Source organism: Lepidochelys kempii, chromosome 28, assembly GCF_965140265.1.
Source record: "Lepidochelys kempii isolate rLepKem1 chromosome 28, rLepKem1.hap2, whole genome shotgun sequence".
Classification (NCBI taxonomy): Eukaryota; Metazoa; Chordata; order Testudines; family Cheloniidae; genus Lepidochelys; species Lepidochelys kempii.
Window position 1 is genome coordinate 6,087,663 of NC_133283.1, and position 17,597 is coordinate 6,105,259.

The window sequence follows — 17,597 nt, forward strand, 5'->3', positions numbered from 1 at the left end:
CTGGGACATGGAATTAGCTTTGCTGTGTTTTAGGAGTTGGATGAGTGTCTGGCCCTGTGTGGTCACAGGAGAGATGGGGATGCTTAAATCCCCCAAAGGCAGAGTGTCCAGCACCTTTGTGTAACTTGGGAGCTGGGCCTGATTTTTTACTGCCTTAAAATGGCCTGGGGTTAAAACAATATTTTTTCTCGCAAGTGTCCCATGAATTCACCTGATGTCCCTTGTTTTCTTTCCCCCGAGCAGGGTATCCAGTTTCCAAACCTGATGTGATCTCCCAGCTGGAGAAAGGGGAAGAGCCCTGGGTCCTAGATATACAGGACTCAGAAAACCAAAGGATCCTGAGAGGTGCCTGCCCAGGTAAGGAACAATTAAACCAACTCAAAAGCTGTCAGTGCCTGAAGGAAGGAGCTGGGATTCCCTGAAAAGACCTTGTGAACTCTCTCACTTCAGGATTGTCCCCAGCTTGTGTGATACCCTCAGGACAGATGTTGTTCATGGCTTCTTACCCATCCTGACTGACACCTGGCAGTAGCTCCTTCCCTGACCTCTTGTCATCCTGAGTGTTTGGATTGGATTTGGAAGGAGAATTGACCCCCTTTTCTCTCCCCTATGGGGAGAACGTTGGGGAATTCAGTTCCTGATTGTTTCCATCTCCCCAGGACTTACGTGGGTTGTCCGTTCCTGTTCCTGAGGTTTCTCTCTCTATCCCAGCAGGTGGTGGGATGGTGAGTGAGAACGGGGAGCAGACTCTTCAGCAGACGGACGCGGAGCAAGGGGACCCGCACAGGACGGTATTGCAACGAGCCAAAGGGCGTGTGTCCAGACGTCTTGAGCAAGGAAAATCTCGTGAGAGTCAGCACCGGCCAGCGAGGCAGCAGCCAGGGGAGAAGGCGGGTAAATCCGTTAATTGTCGGGCAACTCACAAAGACCTCAAGGGAACCACAGGCCAGCCCAGAATCCTCACCGGAGAGAGAAAAAACACCGGCGCTGAGGGTGGGAAAAACGTCCGTAGCCGTTCGACCTTCATTAGACATCAGAAAATCTGCACCAGAGAGCGACCCTATCAGTGCCGTGCGTGCGGGAAAACCTTCACGCGGCGCCCACACCTCGTTAGACATAAAATAATCCACACGCGGAAGAGGCCCTCCGACTGCTGTGAGTGCAAGAGAAGCTTCAGCCAGAACTCCAACGTTATTAGTCACATACTGGTCCCAGTATATACCCCAGTGCTGGTCCCCGTGCTGGTCCCCGTCCTGGTCCCAGTCAGACCCCTCTACTGGTCCTGGTAAGGCCCCCATACTGGTAACAGTTAGACCCCAATACTGGTCCCAGTGCTTCCCCCAGTACGTACTGTGACTCAGTGGGAAAGTTCTTAATGTTTTCTCAGACTACTGTGCGCGTGCCTCAGTTTCCCCTCTGCGTCACTCAAGTGTTTGGGTGGCGGGGTAAGAGTGTATGATCATGGCAGCGACCCCAAGAGGGCAGGAGTGACTGGCGGCCTGGGACAGAGACCGGCCAACGCTCTGTAGCCTGGCAGCTGATGGCCAGGCCACCTCCTCTGCAAGACGCAGGAGATCCGGGTGGGTGGGGATGGGGCAGGGCAAGCCCCTGGGCCCCAACTCCATTTCCCTGGCAGGAGCACTGGGGGATGGAAAGAGGGGGGACTGCAGCCAGAAGGGGTGGGGAAAGGCCCCCACTTGCTCTGGCCCAGGGCCCCACAAACCCCTAATTCTCCTCTGGGAAGAATAAGCTACAAGCGGCCTGGGATGGGCCCTTTAAGGTCGTCAAACAGTTAAATGAGGAGAACGAGGTAGTAAACCGGTCCAGCCGGACTCACAGCCTCTGCGTGTACCACGTCACCATGGGGGAGCCGTACTGAGACAGAGAGAAGGACTGTCTGGCCATGGGGTGGGCTCTTTAACAAGTGCAGCCAGATCTATTTGGGCGGCTCTTTACTGTGTACGTGGACCACTTGCCCCTGATGTGGTTGCACCAAATGAAAGGGGCCAGTGCCAAGCTGCTGAGATGGAGTCCGGTCCTCCGGGATTACGAGAGGGAGGTGGTCCATGTTAAGGGGAGGGCCAATGTTCTAGCTGATGCTTTGTCAGAGAGACGGTGGGGTCCTGACCTTCCCCAGGTCACCGGCTCGTGACCCCACTCAGTTTGGTCGGGGAGAGATATGACAAAGTGGGAATGTTCTGAATGTTTTCTCTGACTACTGTGTATATGTGCCTCAGTTTCCCCTATGTATTTGGGTGGCGGGGTAAGAGTGTGTGATCATTGCAGCGACCCCTAGAGGGCAGGGTGTGACTAGCTGCCTGGGACAGAGACCGGCCAACGCTCTGTAGCCTGGCAACTGGTGGCCAGGCCTCAACCTCTGCAAGAATCAGCCAGTGGTGTTAATTATGCAGTCGAGTTTCCTGCATTTGGGGAAATCGCAGGGGTCAGCACAGCTGCTGTGCAATGGATGAACCTCACCCTGGGAAAACCACCTTGATGATCCTAGGTTTCAGAGTAGCAGCCGTGTTAGTCTGTATCAGTAAAAAGAACAGGAGGACTTGTGGCACCTTAGAGACTAACCAATTTATTTGAGCATAAGCTTTTGAGGGCTAAAATCCACTTCATCAGATGCATGCAGTGGAAAATACAGTCGGAAGATTTGATATACACAGAGAACATGAAACAATGGGTGTTGCCATACCCACTCTAATGGGAGTGATCAGTTAAGGTGAGCTATTACAGACCTAAAAGTGGCAATTCTTCAACAAAAAAACTTCAAAACCAGACTCCAACAAGAAACTGCTGAACTGGAATTAATTTGCAAACTGGACACCATCAAATTAGGCTTGAATAAAGCCTGGGAGTGGATGGGTCATTACACAAAGTAAAACTATTTCCCCCTGTTTATTTTCCCCCCTACTGTTACTCACACCTTCTTGTCAACTGTTGGAAATGGGCCCTCCTGATTATCACTATAAAAGGTTTTTTTTCTCCTGCTGATAATAGCCCACCTTAACTGATCACTCTCGTTAAGAGACCCCCCATTGTTAAGAGACCCCCATTGTTTCATGTTCTCTGTGTGTATATATATAATCTTCCTACTTGTATTTTCCACTGCATGCATCTGATGAAGTGGGTTTTATCCCACGAAAGCTTATGCTCAAATACATGTATTAGTCTCTCAGGTGCCACAAGTCCTCCCCGTTCTTTTTTCTTCATGATCATAGTATCTCCCCTGCCAGGTGTTAATGCAGAGCAGGTGACCTGCCGACCTGGGAAACAGACAAAGGAAGGAGGAGGGGCAACAGCGTGGCTGAGGCCAGGCAGCTGGAACTGGTTCAGTCTGGGGTTTGGGGACTCAGGGGGCAGGGCTGGGGCTCTGCACCCCCTGCCCGCCAAGATGGACTTTGCTGAAAGTTCCTGATTTCCGTGCTGGCAAGATCTGTCCTATGCTGTGTTCCCGTCGACGAATACACCTTCTGTTTTGCAATGCTGGCTGAGAGTCAGGTCTGACTGTGAAGTGGGGTGCAGGGCCTCCCCGGCTGTCCCTTCCTGGTGGACTCGCAGTGTGGAGCTTACGGGGTGAACAGGGGTGGGCTGATGATTGCTCCAAGGTCAAACCCAGGAGAAGCCAAGGCCGAGCAGGCTCCTTGCCCCGGGGACAGCGTGGCCGGAGGGGAAGTCACGGTGCACCTGAGTCCTGGCAAAGCCTCAGACAGAGCAGTTCCCGAGCTCGTAAACCTGTAACTCCGTGACACAGGCCCCAGGACTGCTCCCACTAAGATGCACATACTAGCCCCAGGGCCGGTCCCAGAACATACCCCGGAAAAGGTCCCAATAACCATGGTCCCAATAACATGCATGGTCCCAATAACATGCATGGTCCCAATAAGACATGCATGCTGGTTCCAGGACAGGGACCAGCTCTGCCGTATGCACTGCGACCAGTGCCGGACCGGTATGGGGGGGTCCTGCTGGGACTGTATGGGGGGGGGTCATACTGGGACCAGTACGGGTGTCTCGCTGACCTAAAGGCACTGAAGGGAACCGACTGCTTCAACTCCTTACTCCCCACAACCTGGACCCCCAAACCAGGATGCTTTTCAGCCTCAACCCAGGGCCTTCCTATTCCCAGTGCCCCTCAGTCCCAACCCACAGCCCCCCTCCTCTGCAAACCGCCCCTCAGTCCCAACCCACAGGCCTGGGGCATTTTAATAATTGGGGGAGGTCCCAGGTGTTGGGGGGAGATTATGAGGATGTTACCTTTTGAGATAAAAACTAAGAAATACAGAAGTCTTTTATAAATCTCATATTTTGGTGGGTTTTACTTAAAGCAGGGATCCAGCAGGCCAGTCTGACACCTTGGGAAGGTTTTCATGTGCGGGAAGAAACATGGGTTGGTCTGTAACTGCACCAAAGGGGGAAGAGCGTTGCTTGTAAAGGAAGAGAGAAGGCGAAATGCATCCGATGAGGATGGGATTCGAACCCACGTAATGGATTAGCAGTCCATCGCCTTAACCACTGGGCCACCTCATCTGAGCAGCTCAGTGATGGACAGAAGGAGAAATCTCGGTCCGGCTGCGGTAGGGCCAATGAGGAGTTTTAAACTATGTTAGTGGAAGCAGGGTCTGAATGAGCTCCCCCTCTCCCACCTAGTGAGGAGCTGGGGGAAAGACGTCAGGAACAGACCGAGTTTGCAGAGACCCGCAGCTACGCAGCACGGTGGAGCTGCTTTGCCAAAAGGACCAGTTTTGTCTGGTGCTGGGTTACAAATCACTGAGATGTTGTTATCCTTATTGCATGAGTAAAGGGCGGCAGAGATTACTTACCCTGCCCTGATGCAGGGGCTAGGGGGGTGAGGTTCTGTCTTTTACTGGAGTGCAGACAGCTGATTGAGGGGGTCGCCCTAAACTGAGCCTGACTCGCTGAACAGGGGGAGAGGGATGCTAAATGCCAGGGAAAAGGTGGGGGGATGACAGGTGTTTCTGTTTGCTGAGGTGGCTTGTGCCTGAAGATATGCTCTGACCTTTCCCTGTTCAGTGTTTGAAGGCAAAGCTAATTACCCTCCAGGGAGAGTTTGTTTCTGTTCAGTGATTAGCAGAGCGGAATTCCTGGCACGCGCCTCTCGGGGTTCTGTCCCAGACCTGGCGTCAGGACAGGGGTGCGAGGAAACCCAAGGCGGCGGATGTACTGGCAGTGAGGTTCCCGGCTGCCCAGGGCAATCGCGAAGAGCTGAAATCACTGAACACCTGGGTTAAGCAGGGGCTCCTCAGAGCACGGCAGGCCTGCACAGCAACCCCAGAGACTCCTGAGGTGGGAGGTGAAGCCCTGCGAACACACCTCTGAACGCTGGGTCTGCACGGACCAAGTACAGCCAATTGCGAGTGGGGTGCCATGGAGGGACAGGGGTGAGGTGTGTTAAATGGGCGTTTGTGTGTCAGACTTTCCCACTGCCAGGTGGGAAACTGAGGCAAAGGGCACTGCCCAATGCCCTGTGGGGTGGGGTTTTTGCCTACGGTTGCAAGCTTTTGAATGTGACTGTCGCATTTTCCCAAACTAATGCGTCGTTCCCTTTCCTGTTTATGAAAAGGTCTCTTTTGTTATACACTGACCAAGACCTTGTCAACGCTCCCGGGCACGTCAGCATAACGGACTTCGCTCTGGGGTGGGAATGAGCCACACCCCAAGTAACGGAAGTTACAATTTAGGAATTAGTGAATAGGAGCCCTATATCTAATTCCAAGATAAAGAAAGAAAAAGATATATATACAAACTCCAGTTAAAGCCACATTTTAAACTTCTATGTAAATTTAGAGCAGTGGTTCTCAAACTTTTGTACTGGTGACCCCTTTCACATAGCAAGCCTCTGAGTGCGACCCACCCCTTATAAATTAAAAACACTTTTTAATATATTTAACACCATTGCGAATGCTGGAGGCAAAGCCGGGTTTGGGGTGGAGGCGGACAGCTCACGACCCCCCATGTAATAACCTCGCGACCCCCTGAGGGGTCCCGACCCCCAATTTGAGAAGCCCTGATTTAGAGCAATCAGGAGCTTATACAGCAAGATATTCCCAATCCCAAACCTTGAAGTATCAGGTCTGGAGCTTTAACGCAGATCTCAGAAACACAGGTTTGCTACGTCGTACGCTGTCTTTAGCAGAGTTAGATAAAATCTTCTTAAATTGTTTTTCACTCCACTAAAAATCACATTTATTTTACTGAATTCTAATAATATGCGGCTAAGGTTTTTTCTCTTTTATTGAGAAAGGGAATTTAGTTTTCTAATTATTTTGGCACTTAGGTTTACCGATCACAATCCTGTACGTGACTCACTCCCCGTTCACTCCAACATTGGTATTAATATTCCACTGCATTTACTTTCGTTAGAAGAAGAGCAGGGGGACCAGAGGCGGATTGAGTAAACTGGCTTCTTTATTGCGGTTCTTGTTCCCCTCGACCCAGTAAGCCCTGAGTTAATTACATGACACTTTTTTAGTTAACTTAATATGTAAATATTTATATTCACTACAACACTCCCCAAACCCTTCTTGAGTGATATGAATGCCCATATAATGAATATTCATAGCTATAAGCCGAATAGGATTCTATGAGCCCCTATTAGGGGGAGGGATAGCTCGGTGGTTTGAGCTAAACCCAGGGTTGTGAGTTCAATCCTTGAGGGGGCCATTTAGGGATCTGGGGCAAAAATTGGGGATTGGGCTTTGAGCAGGGGGTTGGACTAGATAACCTCCTGAGGTCCCTTCTAACCCTGGTCTTCTATGTTTACGCCATTAAGCATATCGTACAGACATTTTTGAAGACACATGTCTTTGCAGTAACTGCAGCCACAGATTCCCTTGATCAGCCCTTCACAGGGATGGGGCCATGACCCCGAGCTGGTTTATGTAGCTGGGAAAGGAAGGGAGGGGGAGATAACTCTTCTTCACAGGAAGGGTTTCCTTTAGACCACCCCATTGCTTTTGCAGCTGCATCGCTTAGCTATCCTCAACAAGCTGCAGGGGCGGGCAAGGGGTGACACCCTACCTGCCCTCCTCGGTTAACCCGTACGTGGCCCAACAGCTCTCACACCAATTTTTAAGGTTTCAGAGTAACAGCCGTGTTAGTCTGTATTCGCAAAAAGAAAAGGAGGACTTGTGGCACCTTAGAGACTAACCAATTTATTTGAGCATGAGCTTTCGTGAGCTACAGCTCACTTCATCGGATGCATACCGTGGAAACTGCAGCAGACTTTATATATACACAGAGAATATGAAAAAATACCTCCTCCCACCCCACTGTCCTGCTGGTAATAGCTTATCTAAAGTGATCATCAGGTGGGCCATTTCCAGCTACTTTACAGCTGTCCCTAAAAATACAATTTGAAAATATGCGACCTTCATCTGCAGAGAGTCTAACCGTTTTGTAAAAAGAAGAGGAGGACGCGTGGCCCCTTAGAGACGAACCAATTTAGGAGGGGAGGGGATAGCTCAGTGGTTTGAGCACTGGCCTGCTAAACCCACGGCTGTGAGTTCAATCTGAGCGTAAAGCTTTCGGGAGCTACAGATCACTTCACCGGATGCAACAAGTTTTGTGTTTAGGTCATTTTCCTTAACTGGCCCTGCTAAGGTGAGGACAGGCTAGAAGGATACGATTATTGGTACCGTTTTAAATAATGAATGACAAAGCACAACACGGTAATCACAGTAATGACGGTAATTACTCCAGCCAGGACAGGCTGGGCATTTTAGCCCCCACCCCTCAAAGAATTAAACTGAAGCATAAGAGAGAAATAAAACGATGAAACGCACAGACCGGGCGAAAACCGAAAATAACGGCCCTGCCATCCTTCGCCAACTTCGAAAGACTAAAATTACAGAGAATGTAGGTGCCCAGAGCGACCCCCCCCCCCAACACTAATACACCTGTGTGTCGGGGGAGAGTGTGAGAGACTGTGTGTGTGTGTGTGAGAGAGAGAGGGACAGAGTGTGTGCTGGGGGAGTGTGCGACTGTGTGTGTGTGAGAGAGACAGTGGGTGTGTGGAGCGGTGTGTGGGGGGGTGTATGTGTGTGGGGGGGTGGGGGGTGGGGCTGTGTGTGTGTGGGGGGGGGGGTGTGGGGGGTGGGGCTGTGTGTGTGTGTGTGTGTCTGTGGGGAGGGGTGGGGGGTGGGGCTGTGTGTCTGTGTGTGTGGGGGGGGGTGTGGGGGGGTGGGGGGGCTGTGTCTGTGGGGGGGGTGTGGGGTGTGGGGCTGTGTGTGTATGGGTGTGTGTGTGGGGGGGTGTGGGGGGTGTGTGGGGGGATAGGGCTGTGTGTGGGGGGGGGCTGTGTGGGGGGGGAGGGGTGTGGGGGGGTGTCTGTGTGTGTGTGGGGTGTGGGGGGGGCTGTGTGTATGTGTCGGTGTGTGTGGGGGGGTAGGGCTGTGTGTCTGTGTGTGTGGGGGGGGTGTGGGGGGATAGGGCTGTGTGGGGGGGAGGGGTGTGGGGGGGTGTCTGTGTGTGTGAGGGGTGTGGGGGGGGGCTGTGTGTATGTGTGGGGGGGTGGGTGTGTGTGTGGGGGGGTGGGGGGGGCTGTGTGTCTGTGTGTGTGTGGGGGGGGGTGTGGGGGGGGTGTGGGGGGATAGGGCTGTGTGTGGGGGGGGCTGTGTGGGGGGGAGGGGTGTGGGGGGGGCTGTGTGTCTGTGTGTGTGGGGGGGGGTGTGGGGGATAGGGCTGTGTGTGGGGGGGAGGGGTGTGGGGGGGTGTCTGTGTGTGTGAGGGGTGTGGGGGGGGGCTGTGTGTATGTGTGGGGGGGTGGGTGTGTGTGTGGGGGGGTGGGGGGGCTGTGTGTGTATGTCTGTGTGTTTGTGTGTGTGGGGTGGGGGGTGGGGGGGGGCTGTGTGTCTGTGTGTGTGTGTGGGGTGGGGGTGTGTGGGGGGTGTGGGGGGATAGGGCTGTGTGTGTGGGGGGCTGTGTGGGGGGGAGGGGTGTGGGGGGGGGCTGTGTGTCTGTGTGTGGGGGGGGGTGTGTGGGGGGATAGGGCTGTGTGTGGGGGGGAGGGGTGTGGGGGGGTGTCTGTGTGTGTGAGGGGTGTGGGGGGGGGCTGTGTGTATGTGTGGGTGTGTGGGTGTGTGTGTGGGGGGGGTGGGGGGGGCTGTGTGTATGTGTGGGGGGGTGGGTGTGTGTGTGGGGGGGTGGGGGGGGCTGTGTGTGTATGTCTGTGTGTTTGTGTGTGTGGGGTGGGGGGTGGGGTGTGTGGGGGGATAGGGCTGTGTGTGGGGGGGAGGGGTGTGGGGGGGTGTCTGTGTGTGTGAGGGGTGTGGGGGGGGGCTGTGTGTATGTGTGGGTGTGTGGGTGTGTGTGTGGGGGGGGTGGGGGGGGCTGTGTGTGTATGTCTGTGTGTTTGTGTGTGGGGGGGGGTGCGCGCTGGGGGAGGGTCGCACAAGGGGCGCGGTCCCTTGACGCTCTGCTCTCACCTGCCCGAGTTTGGCCCCGTCCAGCCCCCGCAGCCCCCCCCCCATTCCCGACCCCCACGGAGCAGCGCAGGCTCCTGCCCCCCCGACCCCCGGCTCAGCGGAAACCCGGGGGGGCCCCCCGACCCACGCGCTGCAGCCAGGAGGCTCCGGGGCTCAGCTTGGCCCGGGCCAGGCCTGGGGGGCAGCTGCAGGGGGGAGGGGGCAGGCGCGGGGCAGCTGCGGGGGGGAGGGGGGCAGAAGCAGGGGCAGCTGCAGCTATCTTCCCCCCCCCGCCCCAGCTCTGACCCCACGGCCACCCCGCCTCCTGGCGTGGCCCTGCTCTCTGCCGCAACCCCCCCACAGAGCCCAGGCCACCCCCGCGCCCCAGCTGGGTCCCGGCAGCTCCCCTCCGGGCCTGTGCGAAAGCAGCCCCTAATTTCTCCCGCGCCTGGCCCCCCCCGAGCCAGGTCTCCGCGCGTCCGGGAGGGAAACCTCCGGCTCTGGCCGTCTTTGCTCTCCCTGGGACGTCTGTCCCTGCTCGGGGCGAGCCAGCGTCGGGCTGTGGGGAGTTTCCCCCCTTACGAGCGGGGAAGGGCAGAGAGAAGAGGGCTTTTCGCTCTCTTTCTGTCCTCTCCGTTCTCTGCCCCTTCCTTTCCTTTCCTTCCAGGGTCCCCCCCGGGCATGGCAGGTCGGGCAGTGACCCCCTCCCTGCACCCAGGACCCTGGAGCCTTTGCAGCAAAAGGATCCCATGGGATCAGCAGCGAACAAGGGACTTTGCCACCGCCCAGGAGAGCCCAGCCGGGGACTAAAGGCAGCTCTGGGCTTTGCCTCTCGCCCTTCCTGGGAATCAAGGTCCCGTCTTTACAGAGAGCTAAAGAAGCCTCGGCCCTGCCCTCCCCCGGTCTGAATTAATGTCCCATTTCCAACTATGTGCTCAGAATAAACGAATGGTTTGAGCATGGGCCTGCTCAACCCGGGGTTGTGAGTTCAATCCCTGAGGGGGCCATTTAGGGGTGTGGGGCAAAAATTGGGGCTTGGTCCTGCTTTGAGCAGGGGGTTGGACTAGACACCTCCTGAGGTCCCTTCCCACCCTGCTATTCTATGATATCTATGATAAATGTTCCTAACCCAGGTGAGTGGAGTTAATTCAGTTCTCAGCCTGAGTCCTTCACCTTCTTTCCTTAGGGCACTGCGCCACCATGGGGGTGTTTCATTTCCCTCCCCAGTTTCACACAGAGACACAATTTCCCTTGCACAGATCCCTGAACAGCAAAACCTCCCCGTGTCTCTTGTCCGAGCCCGGGCATTGAACTCCGTTGAACCCTTCCGTCCTGCAATGGCACTGGGCAGGCAGAGGGGACGCGGCCACCTGCATCCCTGGCGGCGAGACCTTCGCTCCCCTCTTTCTTCATGCTGCTGCTGTTATTCCGTGATATGTCAAGGATGGAACAAAAGGCCTCCAACCCCCTGAAAAAGCTCAGTGCCCAGGAGAAACCCTGACCCCTGCCGTTGGAATCACTGGCGTGCCGGCGAGATATGATGGGGAAAGGGGCTGTCTGAATGGCCAAGGGGGGGGATGAATCTACAGCCATGGCATGAACCATAGACACATGCTCCAGCCAGGAGGGAGACCGGCAGGAATGCCTGCTGCTCAGCCCTGGACCCACTCGCACACCCGCCCAGCCGTGAGGGTGCCGGGGAAGCTGGTCTGAGCAAAGAACGGGCCAGGAGCGTGCGGTGAGAACAGAGCCACGGCACAGAGAGACCAGCCCGGGAGCCCGGGAGCTGTGGCCGAGTGGTTAAGGTGCTCGAGTGTCCATCCCTCGGGGTCTCCCCGCGCGGGTTTGAATCCCGCCAGCCGTGGGAGGGCTCGAGTCGGGCGGCCTGCAGTTTTACTGCCTGAGCATCCCTCAGGCCAACCCGCGCCAGGCTGGGCCTGACTCTTGGGCTGTCTACACTTAAAACATCACGGCACTTCCCCGTCGCCGCTCACTGCGGGGATGGGAGGAGTGGTCCTGTCCCTCTAGTTAATTCACTTCCCCGTGGGGTTAACAGAGGAATTCTTCCATCCACCTAGCGCTGTCTACACCAGGGCTTAGGTCAGCTTAACTACGTTGCTCAGGGGTGTGGATTTTTCACACCCCGCAAGAGACACAGCTTTGCCAGTGTGAGTTCCCGGTGGAGACCAGCCCTTAGATCTGTCTCTTTCAGTGTGTGCAGGGAACTGCGAGAGTAAAACATCGACGCACACATACAGAGCCCGAATTCCCCAGGTTTAATCTTCCAGAAAGTCACAAAATTCAGTTCATTCTTGCATAGGGAGGGAAAATAAAGGTAATGCTATTTTTCTGATTGATTAAATGAAGTTTAGAGATTAGTTATTTCCATTAAAATTAATTACTGATTCCTCAAAACAACACCCTAGCATTAAATAAGAACAGAGACAAACCTTGTCACGAAAGGCGAATTTCTCAAACGATCTGCAAAATATTATTAATTTCTAATCCGCCCCTTAGGAGATCTGGGCATCTCCAGTTTAACCGCTCTGCCTCCACCTTCCCAGGAGAAATGCCGTTCTTGGACATTCCCAGGCTCGGAAATCTGTGAAATTCAGACTATGAGCAGCAAACCTGGCTCCCCGCACCAGGAGGGATTTGGGAGTTTTGTTCCTTTCGCTTCGTCCTTTCCAATAACACAGAGAAATGTTTATGAACTGTAGGGCTGTCAAAGGATTACAAAAACTAATTGTGATTAATCTCAAGATTAAAAAAATCATCACGATTACATTTTAAATCGCACCGTTAGGCAATGTCACCAGAAAGTGAGACCAGGGGTTCGCATGGCAGTGTTGTAGCTGGCATTGCAAGGTATTTACGTGCCAGATACGCTAAACATTTGTAGGCCCCTTCGTGCTTCGGCCACCATTCCACTGTATGCTTTGGATTTTGTGCTGCAGTTGAAATCAATATATTTGAAAATGTAGAAAAACATCCAAAAATATTTATAACAAAGTTACCTTGCTATTCGGTTATTGTTTAAAAGTGTGGTTAAAACTCTGATTCATCGTGATTCATTTTTTAATTGAGTGAATTTGTTTGTTCTGAGTTAATCGCTTGAGTTAACTGAGATTAATTGACAGCCCTAATAAAAAGCCAAGCCCTCCCCTCCTCAGCCAGCCAACAAACAGGGGCGGGGGGGGGGGGGGGAATGTGCCAGGCAGCAGAGACGGCGGAAAAAAATGAAACAACAGAAAGGCTTCACTGCAAATTCATAGCCCCTTAGCCCACGCCTGGTGAGCCACAGTCAGGTGAAACATGCCAGATGTGGTGACGTTTTATTGCAGTGTAGACGTATCCTAGCATCTTGTCTACACTGCGATGAGAACACCCAGGGCACCTGTCTCAAAGCCCGGGGCAGCTGGCTCAGGCTTCTGGGGCTGCAGGGCTATAAATTTACAGTGGAGACACACGGGCTTGAACCCAGCCTCTGAGCCCCCACGAGGGGTGAGGGTCTCCGAGCCCAGGCTCTAGCCTGAGCCCAAATATCTACCCTGCCGTTTTTAGCCCCACAGCCTGAGCCCCAGGAGCCCAAGCCAGATGAGCCAGGCCGCAGGGCTCTTCTCATAGTACAGAGGCACTCTCGGGGTGTGTCTCCAATGCAGTGTCAGCCCAGGGTGAGCAGAACGCGAGTTAGCAGCCCCTAGATTTGCTAATTTCCACCTTGCGTATCTGCAATACCTTGCTTCACAATTGTTGAAACTGGGTCCCAAACCGGGGGATCCCCTGTCTGCGCTGCACGAGGTCCCATTATTTCACCAGACGGCGAAATCAGAACAGAGACCAATTTCGTCAGTAAAAGCTAATCTCTGAAACGACCCTCCAAACGGTGGGCATTCCCACCCCCACCGGGGCTCTGTGTGTACTCCACGGGCATCTTTCCACTAGGAATCATGCTCTGGGACATCCTCAGACGTGGCCATTTCTGAAACAGAGACTTTGAACAGCAACCCGCCCAGCCTCTTACCGCCGGGGCGGGGTGACCTGGTGGCCGGACGGGAATTAAGCCCGGGGCTAGGAGACAGGCAGGGCGACCCTCAGCGGAGGAGGGTCCGCCCAGCCCCTTACCGCTCGGGTGAGCTCCGGGGTGACCTGGAACCCCTCTCTGCTCACCCAGCGGGTCTTTTGGGCTTTGTTCATCCCATTTAGTCTTGTACAATGGCACAGAGAACTTCTTTTTAACAGCCAAACTTGCCTGTCCTGTCCCTCCCCGGCTAGCCAGTGAGCTGGCAAAAAGTTTCCCAGCAGCACTGACTTTGGGAAGTGTTAAATCTAAACAAGCAGCTCAGATGGGGTGGCCGAGTGGTTAAGGCGATGGACTGCTAATCCATTGTGCTCTGCACGCGTGGGTTCGAATCCCATCCCCATCGGATGGTTTTAGTCTCCTTCCCACACACCCATCTCCACGCAACACCAAACTTCACCAGCGAGCCTGCTGCATCTCGACTCCAAACACAAGCCGGCCTTATCAGGCCCACGGGGCGGGGGGCTGGCAGAGGCAGGTGTTGGATGGTTTAAATTACGCTGACAGGCACCAGGCTTCATACCTGGGCCAGCCTGTGTGCGACAATCCAGCCTTAGGCAGGACCTTGCAGGGGGCAGAAATCCATGGTGGTCTATCCACCCAGGTTCAAATCTTGCCAACGACAGAAGCATTCGATTTCTGTTTTTTGCAGATCTGGTGCTTGAGCATCCTTACTCCATTTTAATCGCACTGTTAAACACTAATAGAATACCAATTGAAATGTATTATAAATACTTTTGGATGTTTTTCTACATTTTCAAATACATTGATTTCAATTACAACACAGAACACAAAGTGTCCAATGCTCACTTTATATTATTATATTTCATTACAAGGATTTACACTGTCAAAAAGAGAAACAAAAGGAATCGGGTTTTTTTTTTCAATTCCCCCCCAGACAGGTAGTGTTGTGCAATTTCTTTATTGTGAAAGTGCAACTTACAGATGTGTTTTTTTGTTACATAACTGCCCTCAAAAACAAAACCATGGAAACCTTTAGCGCCCAGAAGTCCACTCAGTCCTTCTTCTTGTTCAGCCAGTTGCTCAGACAAACAAGTTTGTTTGCATTTACGGGAGATAATGCTGCCGGCTTCTTCTTTACAGTGTCACCTGAAAGTGAGAACAAGCGTTCGCATGGCACTGTTGTGGCCGGCATTGCAAAGTATTACATTCTCAGTGTATGCATGCCTCGTCACGCTTCGGCCACCATCCCAGAGGACATGCATCCATGCTGACGACACTCATTTAAAAACCTTCACAGCAGAGTTGACGAAACGCAAAGGGGGTTCCAATGTGAGATTTCGAAAGACAGCCACAGCACTCGACCCAAGGTTTAAGAATCTGAAGTGCCTTCCAAAATCTGAGCGGGACGGGGCATGGCGCATGCTGTCAGAAGACTTAAAAGAGCAACGCTCCGATGCGGAAACTACAGAACCCGAACCACCAAAATAGAAACTCAGCCGTCTGCTGGTGGCATCTGACTCAGCCGATGAAAATGGACCCGCCTCCGTCTGCACGGCTTTGGGGCGTTAGCGAGCCGAACCCGTCATCAGCAGGTGTGTGTGCATAGTTTGGCCCCGTCACTGCAAGACTCCCGCAGCAGCCTCTGTCCCATTAGGGGGAGTTGAACCCCAATGTGATACCCCCCAACCTGTCCTATGACCGTCCCCTCCCCTCACGCACCCTGGAGTCACAGTGCGGGAGGGGAGCGTCACACATTGTCACAGTCGCTCTGCAGAGTCAGGGTGCTGAGAAGTTACTTCCCCCCGTTTCCCACTGCGGCTGAGCACAGCTGCCTGCCGTCAACCTCTCGTCACTCAGGTTCAACAAGGACAAGGGCAGAGTCCTGCACTTAGGACGGAAGAATCCCAGGCACCGCTACAGACTAGGGACCGAATGGCTCTGCAGCAGTTCTGCAGAAAAGGACCTAGGGGTGACAGTGGACGAGAAGCTGGATATGAGTCAGCAGTGTGCCCTTGTTGCCAAGAAGGCCAATGGCATTTTGGGATGTATAAGTAGGGGCATAGCGAGCAGATCGAGGGACGTGATCGTTCCCCTCTGTTCGACATTGGGGAGGCCTCATCTGGAGTACTGTGTCCAGTTTTGGGCCCCACACTACAAGAAGGATGTGGATAAATTGGAGAGAGTCCAGCGAAGGGCAACAAAAATGATTAGGGGTCTAGAACACATGACTTATGAGGAGAGGCTGAGGGAGCTGGGATTGTTTAGTCTGCGGAAGAGAAGAATGAGGGGGGATTTGATAGCTGCTTTCAACTACCTGAAAGGGGGTTCCAGAGAGGATGGATCTAGACTGTTCTCAATGGTAGCAGATGACAGAACAAGGAGCAATGGTCTCTAGTTGCAGTGGGGGAGGTCTAGGTTAGATATTGGGAAACACTATTTCACTAGGAGGGTGGTGAAGCACTGGAACGGGTTCCCCAGGGAGGTGGTTGAATCTCCATCCTTAGAGGTTTTTAAGGTCAGGCTTGACAAAGCCCTGGCTGGGACGATTTAGTCGGGGATCGGTCCTGCTTTGAGCAGGGGGTGGGACTAGATGACCTCCTGAGGTCCCTTCCAACCCTGATCGTCTATGAGTCTACTCTACTTCCGCCTTGTATCTCGCTCTCCCAGCCTGCGTTCCTCCCCAACCCAGCCAGCCTATCTCACGGAGACCCGGCTCGCCGGGCTGCTGCCTGCCCCCTCTGCCTTAGCCAGCCCCGGCAGCTTGCAGGCCCTACCGCTCCTGGAGCCACTCTTTTGTGGCATCAAACGCCCGATCTTTCAGCCGCAGCCCTGAGCTTTTCCAAGTCACCCCGACGGCTCTCAGAGCACCCAGCCTAAAGGGCTGGGCTCCTGTCTCCGGCTGCGACCGCCATTTCCATTGACCTCTGTGACGTTTTCTGCCAGCCCCTGCCCCGCAGCTCCCAGCCCCTGCCTGGGTGGGGGGACCCCGCAGCTGCCCAGCCCTATAGGCAGGGGGACCCCAGAGTTCTCATGCATTGCAGCAGTGGGGGACCCAGGACCCCCAGCAGCCATGGGTGTGAGCCCACCTCCTCCCTTTTCTCAGGGATATTTTTCGTGAAAGCCAGGGACAGGTCACGGGCTTCCGTGAGTTTTTGTCTGTTGCCCGTGACCTGTCCCTGGCTTTTTACGAAAAATATTTGTCACAAAACCTTAGCTGCACACAAGACGTTTTTCCGGTGGAGCCATGAGCTTGAGTCCTTGAGCTTCCTTTAAATTCAGCCTCAGAGGAAAACATTTATTCGAACAGGGTGAAATGTGTACCGAGATGTCACAGCCTCCCTCCCATGAACAGCTCTCTCTCTCTCGCTCAAGGTCCCCGTCCCCACAGCTCATGGAGAGTCGGGCCAAGGCGGGCGGGAGCTGGACAGAATCCCAGAGCCGTGTGAACGAAGGGAGGAAATGGGAACAGACTGCCCAGCTGCAGACTCTGCTCCTGGTGGGGTAGGAGGCAGGAGAGGGGCAGGAGGTTTTCCCTGCTAGGAAGGAAGGACTCATACATGCTCATGGGACTTGGCTCAGTCAATGGGGATGGCGGCACCCAAGGGTGCTGTTCCACGTTTTCCCACTGTCCAAAGTGCAGGGTGTCTGAGAAATATGTCAGTCCTTGCCCGTTACTTTTTCTCTGACTCAGTGAATGCAGCTGCTGCTCCCGGGCCTCTCCCAGGAAAATACCATTTCCGTGTAAATGTCTACAAGTGTAATAGAAGGGAGTGAAACGGGCCACAACCTAAGGAAAGAAACAGCGCGCTTCTGCCCTGTGAATTCATGGAGAGTGAGTCTCCTCTTTGCCATGGGGAGGCGCCCCCCACCCTGACCCTTCCCTCCACCACCAGGCAGCACCGCCGGGGCCTGGTGCCTTCGTGGCTGTGGTGTGTGAGCGTCACTCAGCGCAAGGAGGTGGCCAGTCTCCTCCTGGCTGAGTGGCTGCGTTTACACCTGTCTCTGAGGCCTGAGTCAGGCCAGCTCGGCCCCCAGCCCCAGGCTGGCTCAGGGGCACGGGTCCCTGGGGGACCAAGGCTGTGGGCAAGGCGGGTGGCTTCTCCCTCGCTCGGATCCCCAGG

General features: G+C 54.3%; 1 protein-coding gene, 2 non-coding genes and 1 pseudogene across 3 annotated transcripts in view; 2 read left to right on the top strand and 2 right to left on the bottom strand.

Moving 5' to 3' along the window:
• LOC140904192 (uncharacterized) overlaps positions 1-17,597 on the top strand; it is a 187,078-nt pseudogene that overhangs the window by 120,906 nt on the left and 48,575 nt on the right.
• The window catches only part of LOC140904197 (uncharacterized), a 155,352-nt gene that overhangs the window by 36,715 nt on the left and 101,040 nt on the right, over positions 1-17,597 (bottom strand). The window lies entirely within an intron of this gene.
• Positions 4,466-4,536, bottom strand: TRNAS-GCU (transfer RNA serine (anticodon GCU)). Its single transcript has one exon. It is a non-coding gene; the product is annotated as a tRNA-Ser (tRNA).
• On the top strand, positions 13,777-13,858 carry TRNAS-GCU (transfer RNA serine (anticodon GCU)). Its single transcript has one exon. It is a non-coding gene; the product is annotated as a tRNA-Ser (tRNA).